Below are 23,748 nucleotides of genomic sequence, written 5' to 3'. Positions count from 1 at the left end.
AAATCTTCACAAGAGAGCACTGTTCTGTTCGTACGTCTCACTTTGAATGTCAAAGTAGCCCCTAACCCCTACACTAATACCTAAAGCTCACCTCAAGTTACTAGGTGGGCCTCCTATAGAGATATAAATACCTACCTAGTATGAGAGCATTATGGCTCCTCTCTCTCTCTCTCTCTCTCTCTCTGTGGTTGTAGAAGGGCCCTTATAGCTAAGCTGGGCATTTTGATAAATCCAGGCCTAAAAAAGGTATTTCTGTGGAGAGCACCTGTTTCTTGTCTACCTCACAACATGGCCATCTTGCTCTCCCCAAAATGTATTTATTAAAATAAACATGGTTAAAATAAAACAACTTCAAATATAACTTTTATAACAACTTCAAAATTGGGTTTTAAGTGAGAAATGAATATGACTAGAACGGCATGATGCATCAGCTCAGAAGGCTGTTCTAGGCATATGGTGCAGAAAGGTGGAATTGACGATGGAAGAGAAGAACAGATAAGAGCTGCTTGTTCAATGAACAGAGTTCATGAGGAAGGATGTAGGGTAGTAGAAGTAATGAGAACCTGCAGAGCAAAGGTTCTCATTAGGAGAAGTCTGAATTACATGCAGAAAGACTGGGAAGCCAGTACTGACTTGAGCAGAGTGGGTTATATTGGAGGAAGATAATTTCTGCAGCTGAAATTTGAATAGACTGTAATGGAAATAAATGTTTCAGTGGGAAACCTGTGAGGAGCAGGTTGTGGTAGTACATGCATGAAGTGATGAGAGACCCCACTGGAGAATACCAGAAAGAGCTACACAATTTCCTGAAGGTATTCCCCATTAGAATACACAAACAGATTCACCCAGACACACTGCAGCTTTCTCAACTAGGTACTTTCTATCTATTAATGTAAAATGCAGAAACCAGTGAAACCTGGATACACATTCTTTCTAGCATCAACACCATCATGATAGGAGTGTCTGGCTCATGGACCCTTTGCCGCTAACACTCCTAGCTACTTTCATGACCCCACAGATTTTCTGGGGAAATTCCATTCTATTGGCCACCTCCTAAACCATGGATGTTGAATCCTTTTACACCAACATCCCCCCACAAAGAAGGACTAAAGCCATTAGAAATATCATCCCAGATGCCCCCACAACTGTTCTGGCCAACAAATTGCCATTTTGTTCTAGTGCACAGCTAGTTCAGATTTGAAATTGTATCAGCAAATCAGCAGCACTGCCAAGGGTATCCACATGGCTCCACAATATGCCAACATTTTCATGAGTGACTGAGAACAATGTTTCCTCAACTCTGACACCCAGAAGCCGCTCTTCTACCTAAGGTACATTGATGATGACATCATCATCAGGACCCACAGACTTGTGGCTAAAGAATTCCACTAATAAATCAACAAACTCCACCCCACTATCAACCTAAGAACAATCCACACAGCAAGTCCACTTTCTGGACATCAGTGTCTCAACTACATGAGGGATGCATAAGAACCACATTTTACCAGAAACCCACCAACTGTCATACATACCTTCATGCCCCCAGCTTCCACCCAGCCCCTACCATCAGGCCCATTTTCTACAGCCAACTCCTATGGTATAATTATATCTGTCTCATCTTTTGGAGAGGGACTCTCATTTGGAGAAATAATAGACATTTTTTGAATTATAATACCCACCCAATGAGATAAGAAAATAGATCAACAGAGCCAGGCAAATACCCAGGTACACTTTGCTATAGGATCATCTCAAAAAAGAAAGTAACAGAACATTTCATCAAGGATCTATAACCCACCCTATACAATGATTCCACCCTCTCACAGGCCATGTGTGGGTATTCATCAGCAACCACAAATTGTACAACAATGACACCAGCTCAGAAACCAGATCCTGCCAGAAACCCAGATGCCAACTTTGTCCATATATTAACCCAGGCAACACCGTTTATTTACTGATTTTTATTTATTTACTGATTTTCTTTACCATCATTCGGTATAGCCATCACAACAGTTTACAACAGCAATAAAATTACAATAAAATAACTCAAAACCATCACAGGACCCAGCAACATCAACTACAACATCCAGGGCTCATTCACCTGCTCTTCTTCCAATGTAATATATGCTATCACCTGCCAGCAGTGTCCTTTTGCTGTCTACATAGGACAAACAGATTAATCCCTAAGGAAAAGAATAAATGGACATACATTTTACATTAGAAATGGCAACATTCAGAAACCAGCAAGAGAACATTTCAACCTTCCAGGATATTTATCTGACCTTAAAGCTGCCATATCCTACAAAGAAACTTCAAAAGGACAGTCTAGCATGAAACTGTTGAGTTTGGAGCTCAACATAAAACTTAACACATTCTCCCTGTGTCTAAACAGAGACAATGACTTCATGGCGCACTGCAAATATCTATGAACTTAACTGTTTTCAGATCATTGTGTCTTTTCAAACTTACTTCAGTTGTCAGTAGGTTGGACTATAATGCAACTAACACCCTCCTTCCATACCCTATCCTGCCTAATTCAGTACCTTCTCTTTGTTCTCTATCTTTCCACACACCACAGCCCTCCTTCCCCCCATCTCCATATATATTTTACCCACCTCCTGTACTACACTTCATGCATCTTATGAAGTAGACTCTGACCTCAAAAGCTCATGCCTCAATAATTTGGTTAGTCTATAAGGTACCACCCACCTCTTGTAATTTTGGGGTTTTTGTATTGTGAATCTACTCAAGTATTGGTTAGGTTGAGGTGCATTGTGCGATGATCCATGTTTACCATAACTAAGGGGGTCATTCATCAAATCATGATTTGAAAATGCAAATTAGGGAAAGGGGAGGAGTTTGGGTAGGGTTTAGATAAATTAGGGGCCTGTAGCGCTATGGAAAACAATGTATCACACATTATTGCCCTCAGTAGTGCCGGAAATAGCTACAGCTATTTCATTGGCGCTATGGGGGCGATAGTGTGCAGCACAGCTTCAACAGCTATAATTATAGTGGAATGATGAATCTAGGGGTAAGAGAGAAAATAAACAGAACCATACTGCTTTTGAATGCTTTTGAAATTAAAATATGAATACTGCTTCAGGACATGCTAATTACATTTTTTAGTCTATGCTATCGTTTGTAAAAAGAACTAGATTTTAATATAGCTCTGTCAAAATAGTGTACTGAGGATTGTAGATGGTCTATATAATGGAAATCAGTGTTTTAGCACAGACATCTTGCAGTTTTTAAGTAGGGCCATTTTTTTTAGATATTTTTATTTGGCAAGCTATGAGTTTTACAGAGGATGCCAGCAGCATTAATGTAGTGCTGTAGGTGTTAGCTATGTGTTTTTGCAACTGTTGAATGAGGTTTTTTACACAAAAAAGGAGAAACCACTATTTTGTTGCAATTATGAGTAGCAGCAGGGAGAAAGTGTTGCTGGCTGCCTCTATCAGGCTCCACAGCTTGCCAGATAAAAATCCCCCCTAACCAGTAGCCCTATTCTTAACATATATTCCTTTTTATTCTTTTAATATTCTGTACCCTAGGACATATTTTCCAATTTCTGTATACTTTTTTAAAAATTGATTTAAAGTATACTTACATGGAAACCAAAAACAGAGCCCTTGTTTTTAGGCACACTTAACCTCCAGTAACTAATTATTTTCAGATCAATAGCTCTTTTGCATTTCTGCCAGTAGGATTAGTTTGCTTATGGATGTTTTTCAAATAGCAATTTGTCTTTTTAAAGTTGAAACAGTTGAGGGAAAGAACACAATGGTTTCTTACAATTTTGTTCGCAGTCCGTACTTTACTGCAATTTGGATCAGTTCTCATCTGTATCTATGTGAATATGCATAATGTAAACACCATCACCATGGGTTTACAGAATGCTGCTTTATCATTTTCTGTAGGGCTGATAGACTTATAGCATACATGAAAGAAAGAAGAGACTGTAGGTACCCACTTAAGGGGTAGAGGTATAGAAATCTGCCATGAATAGAGGAAAAATTATTACTTCCTTCTCTGAAGAAATGAGACAAATGGGATACACACTGTGGTTAAGCTAAAGAAAGAACCTAATAAGCACTGTAAAGAAGTGAAAATTAGACCAACAGATTTTCATCTATGAAATTCATCTGTAAAATGTATTTTTTGTTGAACAAGCAGGGCTAAATTAGCCATGACACATGAGTGATATCATCTGACAGCGCTGAATGTACCCATCTCTCCTAGCTCATACTAAGCATATGTGAGAGTTAAGAACATAAGAACATGCCATACTGGGTCAGACCAAGGGTCCATCAAGCCCAGCATCCTGTTTCCAACAGTGGCCAATCCAGGCCAGAAGAACCTGGCAAGTACCCAAAAACTAAGTCTATCCCATGCTACTGTTGCTAGTAATAGCAGTGGCTATTCTCTAAGTCAACTTAAGTTCCTGTGGGGGCACTGCCTCCAGAGCCCTACAGTCTTTTTTCATCTGAGCTGCTGCACGGATGTATACCCTTTTTATCAAACCTCTTATCTATGCTCTTCTCCATTACCAAGTCCAAATTTTAATCTTTCCATCTTGTTACTCTGTATGCTGGAATAGACTTCCTGAGTTGGTGGTCATGCTCCCTCTTTGGCTTTATTTAACTCCAACTAAAATCACACCTTTTTGAGGCTGCTTTTAAATGTTAATCCCTGGTTCTCATGATGATACCCTTTTTGGTTCCATCCATTTTAAATAATAAATGAAACTCTTCATTTATTATTTTTTTATTTGTCCTGTTTGGCTGTCTTAAAGAGACTGTAAGCTCTACCAATGAAGGACTGTCTCTTACGTGTATTTGTACAGTCCGGTAGCACTATAGAAATGATTAGTAATAATAGCAGATCAACCTTTTCATACCAAAAATAGAACATTCAGCTGTTTGTCAATCCACAACAAAATGCAAACTTTGAATAAATTACAGAAATAGAACTAAATAAAGTATTGTGTCCTGGCATAGATGCTTTACAGTTAGTCGTGAGACAGAACAATTTCTGTTCTGAATAAAGATGCCCATGGGATCATTCTTTGGATAATCTGTCACCATAAAGTGAAAGATAGTAAAGAGAACTTTACTGTAAACCACAGATTATCTCCAATTACAGAAAATAAAAATCTCGTTGGGTTGCCTGAGAGAATATCTTATGGTCATACTGTAAGCAAAGATTATCAGTAGTGTGAATGTAAAATAGGAAAAGAATGTGCAACTCTACCATTTTTTGATAGATATAGTGCCTTCAGCAGGTCAGTGCCAAATGGCTTGTTTATAAAAACTGTCACATTATCTCGCCACTTTTTGATTTAAAGGTCAGAGAAAATTTGAGTGAAAGCTTGACTTTTTAAAGGTTTGTTTGCCTTAATGTGTGTGGAGAGGGAAGGGAGTTTTTTTTAAATTTTATTTTAATAATGCTAGATTCAGATCCATAAATTCAGAAGTTGTGGAACTTCTAGTGCAGTACCTCATCTATGGAAATTGTGAATAAATAAGCATTTGAGAACTTTTCACATTCTTATTTGCTTTGAATTAGCATTATCTCCAGATCTGAAAATATATGAAGCATGCCTTAAAAATATTTGAAACTACAATCTATCTGAATTATGAAAATGATCAGGTTATCATTTTTAATCTTAAACTCCGGAAATAAATATTTTAGGGGGATTTCCTATCATTGGTCCTGCCGGTCACCTTCTGATCACCCATCAGACTTCCTTCCCACTTTTCCCTTCACCCTATAATTGTATTGTTTTTTATGATCTGTTTATTATAATCACACTACTTTATATTTCCTGGTAATGGCATCTTTTTCTCATTTGAATTCTGACCTGACAAAGAAAGTATTAGTTCTAGAAAGCTAATTAAGAAATGTATTGAATTAATCCAATGAAAAGGTATTGCCTTATTCATTTTTTTTTTGTTTTTATTTGTTAATCTTTATTTCTGTGCACACATATGTAAAGTGAGGGGAGTTAAATGTTATGGAAAGTTTGAAAACCTTTAAATGGCTAAATAGAGATGTACATATACAGTATATGCAAAGAAATATTAGTAGTTCCCATACCATGACGTTTGGTTTGAATTTTAAGTAAAAAATAGTTCTGAATATTGTTCAGGAAATGGATGTGCATTGATTTTGAACTTGTGTATCCATATTCTGCAGTTTTCTCCTTCAGGATGCTCATTTGCCATTGCTTTTCATCTAGCATTATTGCATGCAAATCCTGTATCTATCGCAGAATTTCCCAATGTCTTACTATGTTAGCATTGGATGATAAATTCATCCATCAGTAAGATATCAAGGCTGGCACAGTGTATGGTAAATTAGGAATAGCATTGGTCTGTGCTATGCTGGCATGATAAATTAGCCCTATAGTGTAGTAATTTCCTGGTAGACGAGTCAATAAATTCTAGCTTGCTTTTGGACTCATGCAAGACTCCAGCTATGCAAGATAACTTTTCAGTTTTGTTGTAGCCTGCCTTATTCATAAGCCGAACAGGCCTTTTAGGTGAAGACATATTTAGTATAGATTATAGTAAAAAAAATTATGATCAGATGTGAATAGATTCAGATTCTTATTCTAGTTCTTTAAACATTCACACAACAAGAAGGTTTTATGTTGCTTGGAAAGAAAATTGTAGGAAATATGTTTGATTTTTTTTTAATTGTATCTTCTGTTTTTGGCTATAATTTTTGAATTGGAAGGTGAGGTTGACTCCTTTTACATGTGGTGGACATGCCCAATTATTAAACTTTATTGGGTGGAAGTTTTATACTGGATCCACAAGTTTGCCAGAGATCTTCCTCCACTGGATCCGATTATAGTTTTACTCAGTTTTGCCAGCATTAACTCCCTACCCTCTTCAGAAGTTGTGATATCACTATCCATACATTTGCTGGGGGCAGCTAGATGAAGCATTGTTCAATTCTGGAAAGCATATATTAAGCTATCAATAAACAGTAGGGTGGCCAACTGCCTGGGTTTGGACCAGACAGATCGGTTTTTAAACTAATTGTACAGTGTCCATCAAAGAGGCCAAAAGAGTAAGGCATCTGTCACTCAGCATTCCTGCCAATCATTTCACTCCCCTGGGGTGAGGGGCAGATGCTTCAGACAATCAGGCTTAGTACCATCAGCCAATGGCAGAAGGTGCAGACCGGGACTGGGAGTTCATGTGTCTGTCAATGAGATTAATGGAGCTGGGATCCCATGGAGAACTCCTGCATGGCGGGAAGGGGAAGAAAAACTAAGGCAGGCTGTGAAGATGATGGGTGATGCTGTGACAGTCTGGTACTCTGGACTTGTTGCCAGGTGCAAGTGAATTTCATATGGGGAGGCCCGGTCTAAATGAGAGGGAGAGAGGGAGAGCATGTAATTGTCTGTGTATGAGAGAGAAGGGGAGAGAGAGAGAATGGGGTGGATTTTAAGAGCCCTGCTCGCCTAAATCCGCCCAAATCCGGGCGGATTTAGGCGAGCAGGGCCCTGCGCGCCAGTGAGCCTATTTTACATAGGCCTACCGGCGCGCGCAGAGCCCCGGGACTCGCGTAAGTCCCAGGGTTTTCTGAGGGGGGCGTGTCGGGGGGCGGGCCCGAACCGCGCGGCGTTTTCGGGGCGTGTCAGGAGCGTTCCGGGGGCGGGCCCGGGGGCATGGCTGCGCCCTCCGGACCCGCCCCCAGGTCACGTCCCGGCGCGCTAGCGGCCCGCTGGCGCGCGGGGATTTACGTCTCCCTCCGGGAGGCGTAATCCCCCGACAAAGGTAAGGGGGTGGGTTTAGACAGGGCCGGGCGGGTGGGTTAGGTAGGGGAAGGTGAGGGGAGGGCAAAAGAAAGTTCCCTCCGAGGCCGCTCCGATTTCGGAGCGGCCTCGGAGGGAACGGGGGTAGGCTGTGCGGCTCGGCGCGCGCCGGCTATATGGAATTGATAGCCTTGCGCGCGCCAATCCAGGATTTTAGTAGATACGCGCGGCTACGCGCGTATCTACTAAAATCCCGCGTACTTTTGCTGGCGCCTGATGCGCCAGCAAAAGTACGCCAAATCGCGCGGTTTGAAAATCTACCCCAGCGTTTGTACATGAATAAGAGAGCACAAGTTGCAGGAACTGGAGGATACTTAGGGGTAGATTTTCAAATAGCGCGAATTGGCCTACTTTTGCTGGCGCATCAGGCGCAAGCAAAAGTAAGCTGGATTTTAGTAGATACGCGCGGAGCCGCGCGTATCTGCTAAAAACCTGGATCGGCGCGCGCAAGGCTATTGATTTTGTATAGCCGGCGCGCGCCGAGCCGCGCAGCCTACCCCCGTTCCCTTCGAGGCCGCTCCGAAATCGGAGCGGCCTCGGAGGGAACTTCCTTTTGCCCTCCCCTCACCTTCCCCTCCCTTCCCCTACCTAACCCACCCGCCCGGCCCTGTCTAAACCCCATCCTTACCTTTGTCGGAGGCGTAAATCCCCGCGCGTCAGCGGGCCTCCTGCGCGCCGGGACGCGACCTGGGGGCGGGTACGGAGGGCGCGGCCACGCCCCCGTACCGCCCCGGGCCGTAGCCACGCCCCCAAAACACTGCCGACACGCCCCGAAAACACCGCTGCGCTCGGTCCCGCCCCCGACACGCCCCCGACACGCCCCCCTCCGAAAACCCCGGGACTTACGCGAGTCCCGGGGCTCTGCGCGCGCCGGTGAGCCTATGTAAAATAGGCTCACCGGCGCGCAGGGCCCTGCTCGCCCTAATCCGCCCGGATTTGGCGGATTTAGGCGAGCAGGGCTCTGAAAATCCGCCCCTTAGTATGAATGCAGGTTCAAGGGCATTGGGAACAAATTTATACAATTGAGGGGGTCCTCGCCCCCGCCCCCTCAAGTGTCTAGTCCTGGTCTGTGGAAAAGCTGGCCATCCTAATAAATAGTTGGATACAAATGATTTGGAAGGAACTAACCAATAGCATACCTTCCGTGAAAGTTGTTAATAAATAATCTTCCAATGTATAGCAGAAGTCAAAAAGACTAATATAATGATTATAAATCCTTATTAATAATTCCTAGTAAAACAAATATCATTACACCATTACTCAAACCTATGTTGTGCTCTCTTGGCACAAGAGGCATATTTGCCATATGCAAAATCATATTCAATATTTGAAGCTCATATTATGGTGCAAGTGATGAAAATCCTTCTTACCTTATAAAGTTAGAGACTGCAGCAAGCTTCTTAATTCAGCCCATTAACGGGAATATTCACCAGAGTCATCCTGTTACTCCTTGTAATTTGCCCTCATTTCATGTACTGTACCTTAATGCCATTGACTATCTTGGCCTACATGTTTCCTAATAATCCCAACCTACTTTCTCCGCTTAACCTTTCTGTGAAGAGGTTGTGCTAAAGGATGAGATTTATCCCACTTAAGTTCTATCTTCATTAGCTCTGGTGTACAGTTGCTTCTAACACAATCTTACCGCAAGATCGAAACTATCCATATCTTTCTCAGGTACATCTTTCCAGTCTATAAAAACCAATGTAATTAGCACCTCTTCCACCTTTTTACTCTTTCCACAGAAGACAATGGTGGGACCAGTTAAACCACCTTATACTCAGTGTCTTGAATTTATACCTTTTATATTTTTCTCACCTTCCAATTCTTTACTTTAATAAAGGTGGCTAAAAAAGTTTTAAATACAGAACACATATCCAATAGAACAATGTTCTGAATAGATGGTAGAATTCATAAAAGACATTTATCTTACAATACACTCAAATTTACTGCATGCCTTAACGTTACCTATGGCATTGAAAACTCTCCCCCCCGCTCCTGAACTATGCTGCACAATCTTTCCATAACTCTAACAATTTGGGATTACTTTCCCCTGGAACCAGGAGAAATAACAATCAGATTCAGAATTGCAAATTTGTAACTTTTCCCCTAAAAGACTTAAAAAAATGGGGGTCATATTCTAAAACATATTCTGATAACTGTCTCTTACTGTTGTAAATTAAATAAATGACACTTCTCTCCACCCATAACAAGGTTCAGTATGGTGTACAATTAACACTTTGATTTATTCAGGTATTGTAATGGTTAGTGGGTTTGTGGACCCTTGGCCTGAGGTGAGTGTTGTTACTACCTGTGGGGAGGAGCCCCACAGATCTACTTCATCGGGAAGCGAGGTCAGGAACAGCATAGAGTTCAGGTAGGGACTGTGGAGAGATCCCGAGGAGTGGGGGCAGGAGGCACAGCAAGGAGGGAACCCCACAGTTCGTAGCAGACTGGGAAACAGTACCTGGGCAGAGCCCTCAGGAGGAGATGGTGCTAGGCAGACCCACAGCGCGGGGAGCGCAAGGCAGGACGTGCAGGAGGTATACAGGAGGACAGCCCCGGGGGCAGAGCCACACAGCGAAGGAGGTACTGACGCGATGTCGTAGGCCAATCTGTGGAGTGGGGAAGCCCAAGACAAGTGTTTAAAATCATGAGAGGTCTAGAACGGGTAGATGTGAATCGTTTTTTTACTCTTTCGGATAATAGAAAGACTAGGGGGCACTCTATGAAGTTAGCATGTGGCACATTTAAAACTAATCGGAGAAAGTTCTTTTTCACTCAACGCACAATTAAACTCTGGAATTTGTTGCCAGTGGATGTGGTTAGTGGTTGTGGATGTGGTGTACAAGAAAGAAGAAAAAGACTTCTAATACTTATTTTATTTATTCATTTATTCATTTGATTTATATGATGCCTTTCAGGCACTTCAAACCTTTTGATACTTAAAAGGTATCAATAAAATACAAGGATCATATATTTTCCAAAAGAAAGGAAGCTATAGAACTAGGAGTCATGATATGAATTTCCAAATGGATGGACTCTGTAAAAACGTCAGAAAATATTTTTTCAAAGAAGAGATGGTGAAGACAAGAACAGTAAGGTAATTCAAAAGGTATGGGATAAGTAAAGAGGTTCCATAGTGGCTAAATGATGGAAATGAAGAACCAGGGCAATCTGTGGTAACTTTTGGTGTAATATTTCTGCATGGAGTGGCCTCTACAGAGTTGCAGTTATAACCCTAAACACCTTGCTGGGCAGACTGGATGGACTATTTGGTCTATATCTACTGTTATTTACTCTGTTACTGTGACTGACCATTCTGCTGGGCTAATCATGAATGTTGCCTTCCTAGCTAATCAAAGAACTCCTGATCATTCCTGCTATAAACCCAGCTGGACAAGCCTGATTTTCTTTTACATTCTGGGAGAAGCAGCTGCTTATTTTCCTAAATGCAATAGATGCTGATCTCAGAGAGAGACAGAAAAGATACTCTGACTGCTTTCTTCTGAAAAGTCTGAAAAATAATTTAATCTCTCATAGGGATTAGTGCAGCTGTGATATCTTTAAACTGTACAAGATGTTAGGTGATTTAAATACCTGTTAAAACATTGTAAAACACATGAATATATATGTTCTGTTCAAGCAGTTGCTATATTGATCAAGTATGTTTAATTGATACAAAACTCATTAAAATCTCTAAGGTTAGATTAGTTTAATGAATTCTTGTTCTATTTATAATGAATTCTGATCGATAACAGTTTGAGTAGTCATTAAATTTTTAAACACTGTAGTTAATACATTTGGAGCTTCCCATTTACTCCTACATCTCGTCTTTCTCTTTAGATTTATCCCCTTTCTCCTTTCTGTCTCCTTTAACACTACCTTGCTTACCTTTCCTGTGCTTCTTTTCCCCAGGCTGTGGTAGAGACATTGGCTGTAGTATAGGGAAACAATGAAGACATACTCCTAACACCCACAGTTACTTGTTCTCCCATGTGTTTTTTTCGAAATTGGAAACATGAAGGGGAACAGTTATAAGGATCAGGAATACACTCACTGTAGTCTTTGGTTAGTGGCAAGATGGGCTCTATCCAGCCACAGACTGCTTCTTCTTTATCTCTTTGTCTGAACTAGGCAAGAGAAATTTAATAACCGGGCAGCCCGGTCATCCATGGGTTCTAATCCGCCCCCACCCCAGCCCCGTTGGACTCCACCACTTACACACAAGGAAGATGCAACATATAATTTGGATGCAAAGGCCACAGCTGTTTATTAGAATCCCTAACATGGGAGTCTAATTAGGCATTGAGTCTGTTCAATAATGTTTAGAAAATTGTGGTCGAGCAGGTGCCGATAACTCTAATTTCTGCCCATGTGGAACCGTGGGGTTTCGCGCCCAGCAAGGCCCCGGAACAGGCGTCATGACTGCCAAGCACCGGATGGGATCTCAGCTTGGACCACCACAAAGCAAAGCCCTCTGCCAGAGCTCATCCGCTGGAGGGGATCCCGGCCCGGCTGCCACAAAGCAAGCCTTGCCAGAGTCCCCCCCTTCCCCCCCATGTATCAGCCCTCAATCTTTCAAGGCCTCGAGGCCAGGTCCAACATTGATCATCTGTGACAAATGAATGAGGGCCCTTAGGCCTATCACGTACATATTGGCACCTCCCAGCTTCCTTCTAATGCTTCTACATTTACAAATGCTCTCCTGGACTCAGTTGCTGCCGCCACAGGGACCCGTCACGCGAGGCCATGGAAGCATCTTCCACCTGCGCTTGACAGGCACCCCCCAAACAATGGCTACAGCTACTGCATCTGCTAGGTGAATAGCCTCTGCATAGTTTGCAGGAACAGTCGTTTCCTAAGTTAGACAAGTATACCCTATCCGGAACATATAGTTCTGCACAATGCCCATCCACCCATTCATTTCACAAATGATAACCTCCCTGAAGTTGTATGGCTTTGGCTACCTTCTGGTTGAACTTGGCATCAGGCTATGTCGGGGCATGATTTCGGACCAGCAGATCTTTGTGAATGGCCATGAGGAGGCCAGGCGGCTAAAGTCCTTCTTGACCGAGTTCATCAGAGTATTGCCGATGCTTTTACCTAAGTCATTGCCACTTTGGTGAATGATGATCAGATCAGGTGGTGCTGAGCTCAATCTTCTCGACTGCAACATGGGTCATAGCTGATGCCACCGCATGCCTCCTTGACCCAGCCATTTGATTGTCCAACCTTTCCCCAAGAGCATGACCAAACTTCCCTTCAATTACTCTTCTCTGTGAGTGCGTGATGAAAGAGTGGCTGATGATCCATGCAGAGTGACACCGAATGGCAGATACAAGTGAAATAGGAGACTAAGTCATGGCACGTGCTTGGCCAGGTGCAAGCGCAGGGGAACTGTCATTGTGCCTAATGTATGACGCGTAAGCTCTCAACCTCCAGTGACCCAACCACTTGCAGGATTCTGGCGGAGGCAACAATGGAAGCGGCTCCAATGCAGAACGAGTGAGTGCCAAAACATTTGCTCTGGAGCCCAGCCTCCAAAATTCCACCGAAAACTGTTTGTGAGTTAAAGGGAATTTATCACAGTGTATCAGAAAAAAACCATTCCCTTTTGGGCGTAGGGTTAGATATAGGGTTACGGCTGCTACCGGACATGTCTCCAAACCATTAACCGCAGTCAGTGTGATGACTTGGACATGGGTGCCCTGATCGGTCTTTGACTGCTTCAGCATTAGGTATAAAGTGCCGTCTAAGATGCTGACATCGTCCCCCAACAAGTCCTGAAGGTGTCATGCATTATGCAAAGGTGCCGGAAACTCACTGGTGTGCAAAGCACCAAAAAATGCCAGAGCAAAAACCACCCAGAAAAGCGCAGTTTCAAACTCATCAGTAGCTACCGCAGGCAGGACGTACCACATTTTTAACAGTAGATTGTGGGTTAGTGGTCTCCGAGCATCATGCTGAGGCAGGGACTCTCTGGCCCAGCCGAGCATCACTCTTGTCTCGGCAAATTGCTGCTCTGCACGACCCGTTTCTAGCTTTGAGAAAAACGCTAGGGCCGCTAGGTGTGATTGGACCATGTTCCTGGACATTCCCTGCCTCTTGGCATGAACTATATATCTAATCAAGAAGTCCTCTGGAACCTGGTGACCGAACCAGTGGTTTGCAGTGAGAAATGCCTTCATCTTGTTGTAGTTGCGGATGTATGAGTTCCATGTGGATGGGGCAAGTATTCTTCGCAGCATCTTGCGTGCTGTCCGGTTCAGAAGGACCAAAGCTGTTCCAGGACCTCTCTGCCATTCGGTTCGGCTTGCGGCGCCAACTTTCTGAATAGGGACCACTTGCAATACGAAAGAGAGTCAGCTAATTCATTGCGCATTCCAGGACCATGCTTTGCCAGTGCAACAGTGTTCGCCCGTAGGCAGCATAAAATGAATTCCCTGAGCAACTCTGCCATCAGGAGGCACTTGGAAGTCTGATTGTTAATTGATTGGACCACAGCCACATTGTCACACCATAGCATGACCCTTTAACAGCTGAGAGTACTGCCCCAAATATGCATGGCAACAACAATGAGAAAAAGCTTGAGACATGTGATATTCTTGGTTAAGCCACAAACAGTCCAGCTGACCGGCCAACGTGCTGTACACCAATCTGCCTTAAAATAGACACCAAAACCAATGCCTTCTGATGTATCAGAGTATAACTGAAGGTTGTTGCTGCTGAACGGGCTAGGGAACCAGGCTGAGACACTATTGAAGTCCCTGAAGAACTTGGACCAAAGCTTCAGGTCTTCCTTAATGGGCCTGCTAACCTGCAAGTGGTCATGAACCAGGCCTACTGTGGACTGAATCAAAAGACGTAAGAATATCCTTCCCATGGGAATAACGCATACAGCGAAGGCGAGGCTGCCTATGAGGGAGCTCATGTGTCTCAGCGTGACTTTTCTGCTGCACAAGGTGGATGCCACCAGTTCTGACAATTTTGTTAACTTGTTGCCTGGGAGTCCGGATTCCATATGCATAGAATCAAGCTTGATCCCTAGGAAAAGGACTTGTCTTCTGCCAAAGGGACACTGAATCTGCTCGCCAGTTCACGAAACGTGTTGAACAGCTTCACGCATTCCAGCGAACCCTTTCTTCCTATGAATAGGAAATCATCCAAACAGTGAACTAGCGATGCTAGCCCTTAAGCCTCCTCAGTTGCCCAATGAAGGAAGGTACTGATGGTTTCAAAATAGGAGCAAGAAATTGAGCATCCCATTGGCAAACACTTGTTGTAGTAAAAATCGCCCTCAAATTGAAAACTGAGTAGATGGAAACTGCTTGGATGAACCAGAAGCAGCCTGAATGTAGACTCAATGTTCACTTTAACTATAAGGGCACTCTGACCACAGGATCTTAATAAATCCAGCAGAATATTACACTGAGCAGTATTCCGAGGGAACATGGTCATTCATGGATGCTCCGAGTGGGTGAGAGAGGTTGTATATGAGCCTGTATTTTCCAGGCTCCTTTTTGGGAATGACTGCTAGGGGAAATAGCACTAGGTGCTCTAAAGGAGGCTCAGCGAATGGGCCAGCTATGTGCCCAAAGTAAACCTCCTTTCCGAGCTTCGCCTGCACAATGTCAGCCAGAATGTGTGCTGAAGGACCATTAGCCACCTTAGCAGATTGTAGCTGACCCACGTAAGGAATAAAGAAACTATCTCGAAAACCACTCAGTACAGTATTTGCCTCGGCCCTATTGGGGTAGTGAGCCCGCCACAGAAGCATTGCTTGCTACCTCACAGTGGTTGGGGCTAAGGCCCTCCTTCCCCTCACTTATTGCTGTGCGGTCAATTGTTGGCTTGGTGGGGAGCAGCGCATCAACTGCAAATGTGTTTGCATTTGCAATCAGTCGCGGAGCAGGCACCACGGATGAATTTCCTGCAGGCGCCGCTTGTCCCTGACTTACGCTTAGCTTGCCCGCCACGTGCCGGCTCATTGCGAAAGGGCTGCGAGCTAGCTTTGGAGTCTACAGCCTGGATAGTCATTTTTGTGAACCACAGGCTGACGTCCAGTCTTACCATGATATGGCAGACCTACTGGCCATTCACTCCTGGAAGGCCTCATTGTAGTTGAGCCATGCAAAACCACTATATTCTTTGTATGCACCCAAGATAGTGTCTAAGTAAGAGAGCAAGGGCTGCATAGCAGAGGGCTCGGAACACACCACAACTGAAGTCAATCATGCAAAAGCACACACCCAGGTTATGATCTCTCTTTGCATGGGCTGAGCCGTCTCTAGCTCCTTTCTCCTCTCCCACTTGGTCTGGCCCCCACCTCCTTTGCCTCTCCATCAAGTGAAACAGATCAATATAATGACTGTGTCTTATATGATGTCTGAGGAGCCTAGGCACCAGTTCCCAAAGTTCATGCTCTGATTCCGACTGCTCATGGGGGCCTATGGCATTATCCCGGTTGCACCCGCGTGCCACAGGGGCAGGACCTGGACTATGGGAAGAAGAGGAGAATGAGCTGGAAGAGCCACTAGGTGAGAAAGACGAGAATGACAACTGTCTGTTCCTTGTCCTCTTGCACTTTTCTCTGCCTCTGCGCTCCCTCAGTGGGACCTCATCTATGCTTTGAACATCAGGCTTACCCTGCTTCTCGTCCAGCTGCACTAACGGTGAAGGGGTCCTTAGTGGCGGCTTTGGTGCCAATGATCTGCGAGTAGTGCTGCAATGGGACCCGGCTGAGTGCACTGACGATGTCTCAAGCTGCATGTGTCACCACCTCCGTCTCACTGTAGGCTGTCTAGAAGTGCTGCTGGCCGCTCTCTGTGACCGTGCACAGGGAAGTGAATATGCCCTCCGAATTCCTCACCACTCCCGGGGTATGGTGAAATTTCCCAGGGTGGGTAAGGTGGAGATCGAAATGCAGTTGGGGAATAGCAAGGCCATTTATCCCACCTGGGCCAAGGGTTGACATTGTATGGCATGTATCCTCAGTAATGGGTGACGCTGTCTGGATCCCCATAGGGGTAACCATCATAGGCGGGCCAGCGGTACATCTGGCGCCAAGGGCCGGGACTGGCGTGGAAATGCTCTGATGGTGAGCCAGAAGCGGCCCAAGATGGGGACCTATACTGCGTCTCGTCCCTTGGGCAACATAAGTTCCTGACGCTGGGCTCGCGAGGAGATGCCGAGGCATGCTCTGGTGGCCAGCCGGACTTTAAGCACGTGGATCAGGTACCATGCTAGTAAGGATTAGAGATGTGCATCGTTTTTTGTGTTCGTGTCGTTCTTCGTTTTTCGGCCGCCATGGAAATTGTCGTTTTTTTTCGGTTCGGGTCTTTTTTTCGCGAAAAATCGATTTTTAGTTAGTGCGCGCTAACTCCCCATTAGTGCACGCTAACTCCCCGTTAGTGCGCGCTAACTCCTGTTAGCGCGCACTAACGGGGAGTTAGCGCTAACTCCTGTTAGCGCGCACTAACAAAAACCGTTAGATTTTGTTACTTTTTGTTAGTTTTTGTTAGTGCGCACTAACGGGAGTTAGTGCGCACTAACGGGGAGTTAGCGCGCACTGACTCCCGTTAGTGCGCACTAATCGGAAAAACGAATTTTTGCGGAAAAACGGGAAAATCCTGATTTTTTTCGGGCTCCCTGAAACATGCCGAATTGGACAATTTTGTTGCAATTTTCCAATTCGGAAAAAACGAATGCACATCTCTAGTAAGGATAGGCAGGACAACTTGTGTCTAGATGACTGCCCGATTATTGATTTCCTCAGGGGGTAGCTGCAGCGCATCTGTGCTGAGGGCACTGCTACCGATGCTGCTATCCTCCACCACTTTTCCTCCATGGCCCCCCTTTTTTTGCCAAATTAGCCAAATTAAGCTTTTTGTTTGGAGTCTTTTGGACCTTATGCCATGCTTCGTGGCTCCCTTACTAGTGGCTTTAGCTCCTCTAGGTGGCCCAAGTGCCCTACCTCCTCCCCGTTGGCTTCTAGCTCCCCTGCGGTCAGAAATGCCAGTGTGCGGGAGGACCATGGAGGTGGGACCAGACGGTTCCAAACCAGTGGGTGCCTCAAGTACAGGAGTGCCTAAAACCCCCGTAATGTACGGTGCTGGGGCCTGCTGAGCTACAGCCAATGAGTTGGACCACAGGGACATCTGTAAAGGCATTGGCAGTACCTCCTTAATATAAACATGTATTGGCCGAATCGTAACAAATTAGGATAAGATTCTTTATCGATATTTTATATATATAAATGTAAATCTAAATGCAAAAAAGGAACAAAAATGCTTAAATAAACAAAGATATTGACATTCTCGTGTCTCAAAAATGTTTATTGATTTTTATAACAAATACTAAAACATATTGAAATACAACAGCCACACAACTTAGTGTATATTAATGAATCCAAAATCCATTAACAGCTTCAACAATGATGTATGATGTCAAAAGCATTATATCTCAGCCACCATCAATCTTCTAATCTGGTTAATGCTTAAGAACTTCCAATACTTTTCAGTTCTTGGATATGATTTACCTCATTATTTCCTGACAAAGATTGATGGTGGCTGAGATATATAGCTTTTGACATCATACATCATTGTTGAAGTTGTTAATGAACTTTAGATTTGTTAATTTACACTAAAGGCCGGATTTTAAAAGGGCCATGCACACAAATACTGGCAGTAAGGTGCGTGGCTGGGCCCTGCGCTCATGGCGCACATTTTCAAAACGGCCCGGCCATGCGCATAACTGCCAGTATTTGCACGCATGCACAAGTGCCGGGCCCTGAAAAAGGGATGGGCAAGGGGGCGGGGACTGGGTGGGGCGGGTCAGAGGCTGTCTGGGACAATGGTCATTAGCTGTTGTTCTGTGGAAGTGTGTGCTGTCTGCCGGCTGGCAAGCGCAAGTTGCTTCTGCTCCGATGGAGTTGACTGGGAGGAAACTGGGGGAGGCCTGATTGCGTTGCCACACGTAATGTTTGAAAATTCAGCCCCCGCGCACATGCGTGTGTGGCCAACGGATTTTATAATGCGCATGCATGTTATAAAATCAGCATATCCGTGTGTGTGCCGCGGGAACCGCATGCTCATGGATGCATGTGTGCTTCTTTTAAAATCTACCCCTAAGTTGTGAGGCTGTTTTATTTGAATATGCTTTAGCATTTGTTTTAAAAATCAATAAACATTTTTGTATATGAGAATAACAATATTTTTGTTTATTTAAGCATTTTTGCTCCTTTTTTGCATTTTGTTTTACATTTATGTATTTTGCTGGAACTTATTAAAGATTATTTTCTGTCTGTTTATATATATATATATTTTTTTGGAGCGACAAGGACGCAACAGAAACGGAGGGCGGCTCTAATATTTAGAACCTTATGGGTATGTCAGCCCAATTACCAACTACAGAGTACCCCGTGAAAAACTGGAGAAGCTAAACTTCCTTTAAAAACAAGAAAGTGGTTAGCTTCTACAGCTACTGGTACAATTTGTATATATCTTATTATTATTTCTTATTTTTAGAAATAACTCACCTGGGACATCAGGCACAGAGCCGAGGAGGAGAAATAGCTCCACTCAAGGGCCAAGGAGGAAGAGGCTGGACAAATGAGAGGCGGCGGGATTTAAATTGCCCGCCGGCTGCCCTCCCCCTGATGTCAGCAACACCAGCTCCCCCCGGCCAATCGAGTGACCCGGAATCAGGGCGCGTCTGGATGATGTCGCCGTACCCAACGCCGGGCCAATCGGGTGGGATCGAAGTTATCAGCAGCAGTGCCACCGCACTGCAGCACCCCATGTCGCTGGCAACCTGATGATGGCGCCATTCTTGGTAGCACGTGTAGGGGACAAGGGTCAGACCACTCCCCCTGCAGAGTGGAGATACGGCGTTGGCGCGGCGGGGGTGGCTGCTTGCACGGGTGCATCAGGCGCCCGGTTATTCATGGCATCCCCACATCCGTGCTGGGGTGCTGCCCATTTATGGTAGATATACTAGTGTACAGGGTCTGAATCCACTGGAAAAGAAATGATCCATTGAACTAGAGAATCTGGATGAAATGTGTGCTGTGGATTTGAAATCTTTGTGACCAACATCATGTGTACACACTACAGGCTGGAAATCAATAATAATGACAGATATTGAAACTAGTTTCATTTCTGCAGTAATCCATGGGAACATAGTTTGTTTGCTGCGTCAAAGCTGTCATTTGCATATTTTGACCAAAAAAAGTCTTCCTACTAACTTTTCCTTTCACAAATTAACTGGTATAGTTATAATTATATACATTTATCATACCGTTATTAGATTATACAAAGCAGTCTGCTAAAAAAAAACCCTTGATACTCTGCCTTCCTCTTTTTCCTGTTTCCATTGCATCAATACAGCATTATGGTTTTAGTAAATACATATTCCGAGAAGCACCGATATTTATACTTTGTGGTTTAGTAAAACTGAAAAAAAGCCTCAAGCTGTATTATGCTCTGAATAAAGTATCATGTTGTCTTATGTGCTTATAATGCAATAATTATATTCTTAGTTCAAATTTTCAGGTATGAGACTCAAAGGTAAACTCAGGAATAATATCATACAATATTTCTTCACGCAGTGAGTGATAGATGCAGTAAAGGCAAAAACATTAGCAGAATTCAAGATGGCATGAAATGTGCCCATCAGATCCTAAAATGCGACGGAGTGATTAAATTGGGCAGACTAGACTTATTTATTTGAATTTGATATTCAGCCTTTTCCTAGAAAAGGCAAAAGGCAGATAAAAAAGAAAGATGTGAATTGTAGAACCTGTATTTGGGTGTGGAGGTGGGGGCAAGAGGACACATAATATAAACCTGGGAATTGAGCAATGCAAAACTTTATAGGTAGATGGATCCATCAAGCCCAGCATCCTGTTTCCAACCTTGGCCAATCTAGGCCATAAGAACCTGGCAAGTACCCAAAAACGAAGTCTTTTTCATGTTACCGTTGCTAGTAATAGCAGTGGCTATTTTCTCTGTCAACTTAATTAATAGCAGGTAATGCACTTCTCCTCCAAGAACTTATCCAATCCTTTTTTAAACACAGCTTTCTCACAGGACAAGCAGGATGGTTGTCCTCACAAATGGGTGACATCGAGGATGGAGCCCACCACGGAAAACTTCTGTCAAAGTTTAAACAGAACTTTGACTGGCCCCTACTGGGCATGCCCAGCAAGGCACTGACCCTGCAGCCAGCAGGGGTCTCCCTTCAGTCTTCTTTTTTCCGCGCAGCAGTTGCCACGCGGTGAAAGGAGCTCTCTAACCACGTTCCTGACAGGAATTTGGAAGTTAATTTCCTAAGAAAATTTGCCCCTCAGGGGTCTCCCTTCGACAAATTTTTAGTCATCTTACGGAACCCGGTAAGTTTTTTGCCTTTTTCCATCGACTATCGTCGAATTTGGCCCTTGAGGCCTGTTGGCACTTACCGATCCCCAGCCTAAATTTTGGCTTCAGGCCATGGCAACGGGGTTCCGCCGTTGTCCGGATTGTACCCGGACTATGTCCATCACAGACCCCCACAGGGTTTGTGTGATGTGTTTGGGTAGTGAGCATGATGTCCTGACTTGCACCAAATGTGCCTTAATGACACCCAAGGGTCGCAAAGCCAGGATGGAGAAGATGGGGCTCCTCTTCCATGCACCCACCCCAACGCCATCGATAGCATCGACGTCATCGGAACCGGCACCGTCGAAGTTGTACCATCATCGTCAACCCTCCGGTGACCGTCCGCCATCGATCGCTTCTCGGCCGTCGACTCCCGTCCCTTCCCCGGATGGGTGAGGGGATCGGAAGGAAAAGCACCGCTATCGACGGCACAAATCTCGGCCTGTCGAGGATCCACAGCCATCGACCTCTGCTCAAGCCGAGCCACCGACAAAGAAGCCGCGAACAGACCGGACACCCTCCACGTCTCGTTCGCAGGCATCGAGGAAACCCTCACCCTCCCGGGGTGCGGGGGCCGTGATCCCACTGGTTACGGTGGTCCCTCCGGCCCTGCCTCAGCCTCCCTCTCCCGTCGAGCCGGGTATGGTTACCCCTGGTCTCCGGGCAGAACTGGACCGGCTGGTCCAGGAGGCCATCGAGAAAGCGATGAAGAAATTGCAACCTCCATCGGCACCGTCTCCGGCACCGGTTCCAGTGCCGCCCCCGGCACCGACACCGGCACCGGCTTCGCCACCGAGGAGGGAACCGACCACCGAGCCATTGATACAAGCGCTAGCACCGCTACTGAGCCGCATGGAGGCGCTCATGACGGCCCTTCCATCGGTGATTCCAGTGCCATCGACAACACCACCGTCTCCGACTGGATTTTCATCGGCAGGAGAAACACCGTTCCGGATTCCCCCTTCCGGGGTGGTTCCATCGGTGCCTTCTGGTATATCTCCACCGATATATCCTTCGGTTCCATCCATTCCACGCCAGGCACCAATTCCATCGACAGCACCGAAGCCATCGATGCCATTTCTGGTTCCACCTACGGCACCGATTCCACCTCGGTTTCCATCGATGCCTTTAGAGCTTCAGCCAGGTCCATCAGGGTTACAAACCCCACTTGATCCCTACGATACCTGGGGTGATGATGATGATACATCTTCTGACACAGATTTGCCTTCGCCTCCATCTCCTACAGAGAGTAGAAAAAGATCTCCTCCTGAGGATCTATCTTTCATTAACTTTGTGAAAGAGATGTCAGAAGTTGTACCTTTTCAACTACAATCTGAAGCTGATGACAGACACCAGATGATGGAACTCCTTCAATTTCTGGATGCTCCAAAAATCATCGCTTCCATCCCTATACACCAGGTGTTTTTGGATCTGCTCAAGAAAAACTGGGAATCTCCTTCATCAGTGTCCCCAGTTAACAAAAAAGCTGACTCCACCTACCTTGTCCAGTCAGCACCAGGTTTCCAAAAACCTCAACTGGATCATCGCTCTGTTGTGGTTGAGTCCGCGCAGAAGAAGGCCAAGCGTCTTAAGCCACACTCTTCTACCCCACCTACCAGGGACAACAAGTTCCTAGATAGTGTTGGACGGAAAGTCTATCATGGAGCTATGTTGATTTCACGCATAGCTTCATATCAACTTTATATGACTCAGTACAACAGAGCCATCCTTAAGCAGATGCAAGACTATGCTGACACGTTACCAGACCAATACCAACCGCAGCTTCAAGCCCTTCTTCACAAGGGATTTGAGGCAGGGAAGCACGAGATTAGGACTGCCTACGACATATTCGATGCTTCCACAAAAGTTTCAGCCACAGCCATCTCAGCCAGACGTTGGGCTTGGTTAAAATCATCCAACCTTCGCCCAGAGGTTCAGGATCGTCTTGCTGATTTACCCTGCTTAGGCGATAATTTGTTTGGAGAGCAAATTCAGCAGATTGTGGCGGAGTTGAAAGACCACCATGAGACGTTGAAACAACTCTCATCTGTCCCACCTGAGCTGACCTCCAAGCAACCGCAAAAGAAAGACTCTAAGAAGTCATTCTTTCGACCACGCCGTTATTACCCTCCATCGGCCAGGCCTCGTCCAGCTCGATCCTCTACTAGGCCTCAGCCGCGTCAGCCTAGGAAACAAAGGCCTACTGTAGCCCCTCCTCCTGGGCCTGCGGCTGGCCTTTGACTCCCCTGTAGGGAACACATGCCAAACCCCTCTTCCGGACATCCCTGTAGGAGGTCGACTGTACCATTTTCTACAACCTTGGTTGCAGATCACCTCAGATCAGTGGGTGCTAACAATTATCGCACAGGGTTACCACCTCAACTTCATAACTCTTCCGGCAGACTCCCCGCCTCTTCAAGCGTGGAGTCTATCCACCCATTTGGCTCAATTACAACAGGAAGTATCCCTTCTTCTGCAATCAAATGCTATAGAACCTGTTCC

At 45.0% G+C, this 23,748-nt stretch overlaps 1 protein-coding gene across 2 annotated transcripts in view; it reads left to right on the top strand.

Moving 5' to 3' along the window:
* Positions 1–23,748, top strand: part of PARP8 (poly(ADP-ribose) polymerase family member 8) — a 451,712-nt gene that overhangs the window by 60,317 nt on the left and 367,647 nt on the right. The window lies entirely within an intron of this gene.

Source organism: Rhinatrema bivittatum, chromosome 1 (genome assembly GCF_901001135.1).
Source record: "Rhinatrema bivittatum chromosome 1, aRhiBiv1.1, whole genome shotgun sequence".
Classification (NCBI taxonomy): domain Eukaryota; kingdom Metazoa; phylum Chordata; class Amphibia; order Gymnophiona; family Rhinatrematidae; genus Rhinatrema; species Rhinatrema bivittatum.
This window is presented reverse-complemented; position numbering and strand designations above follow the sequence as displayed.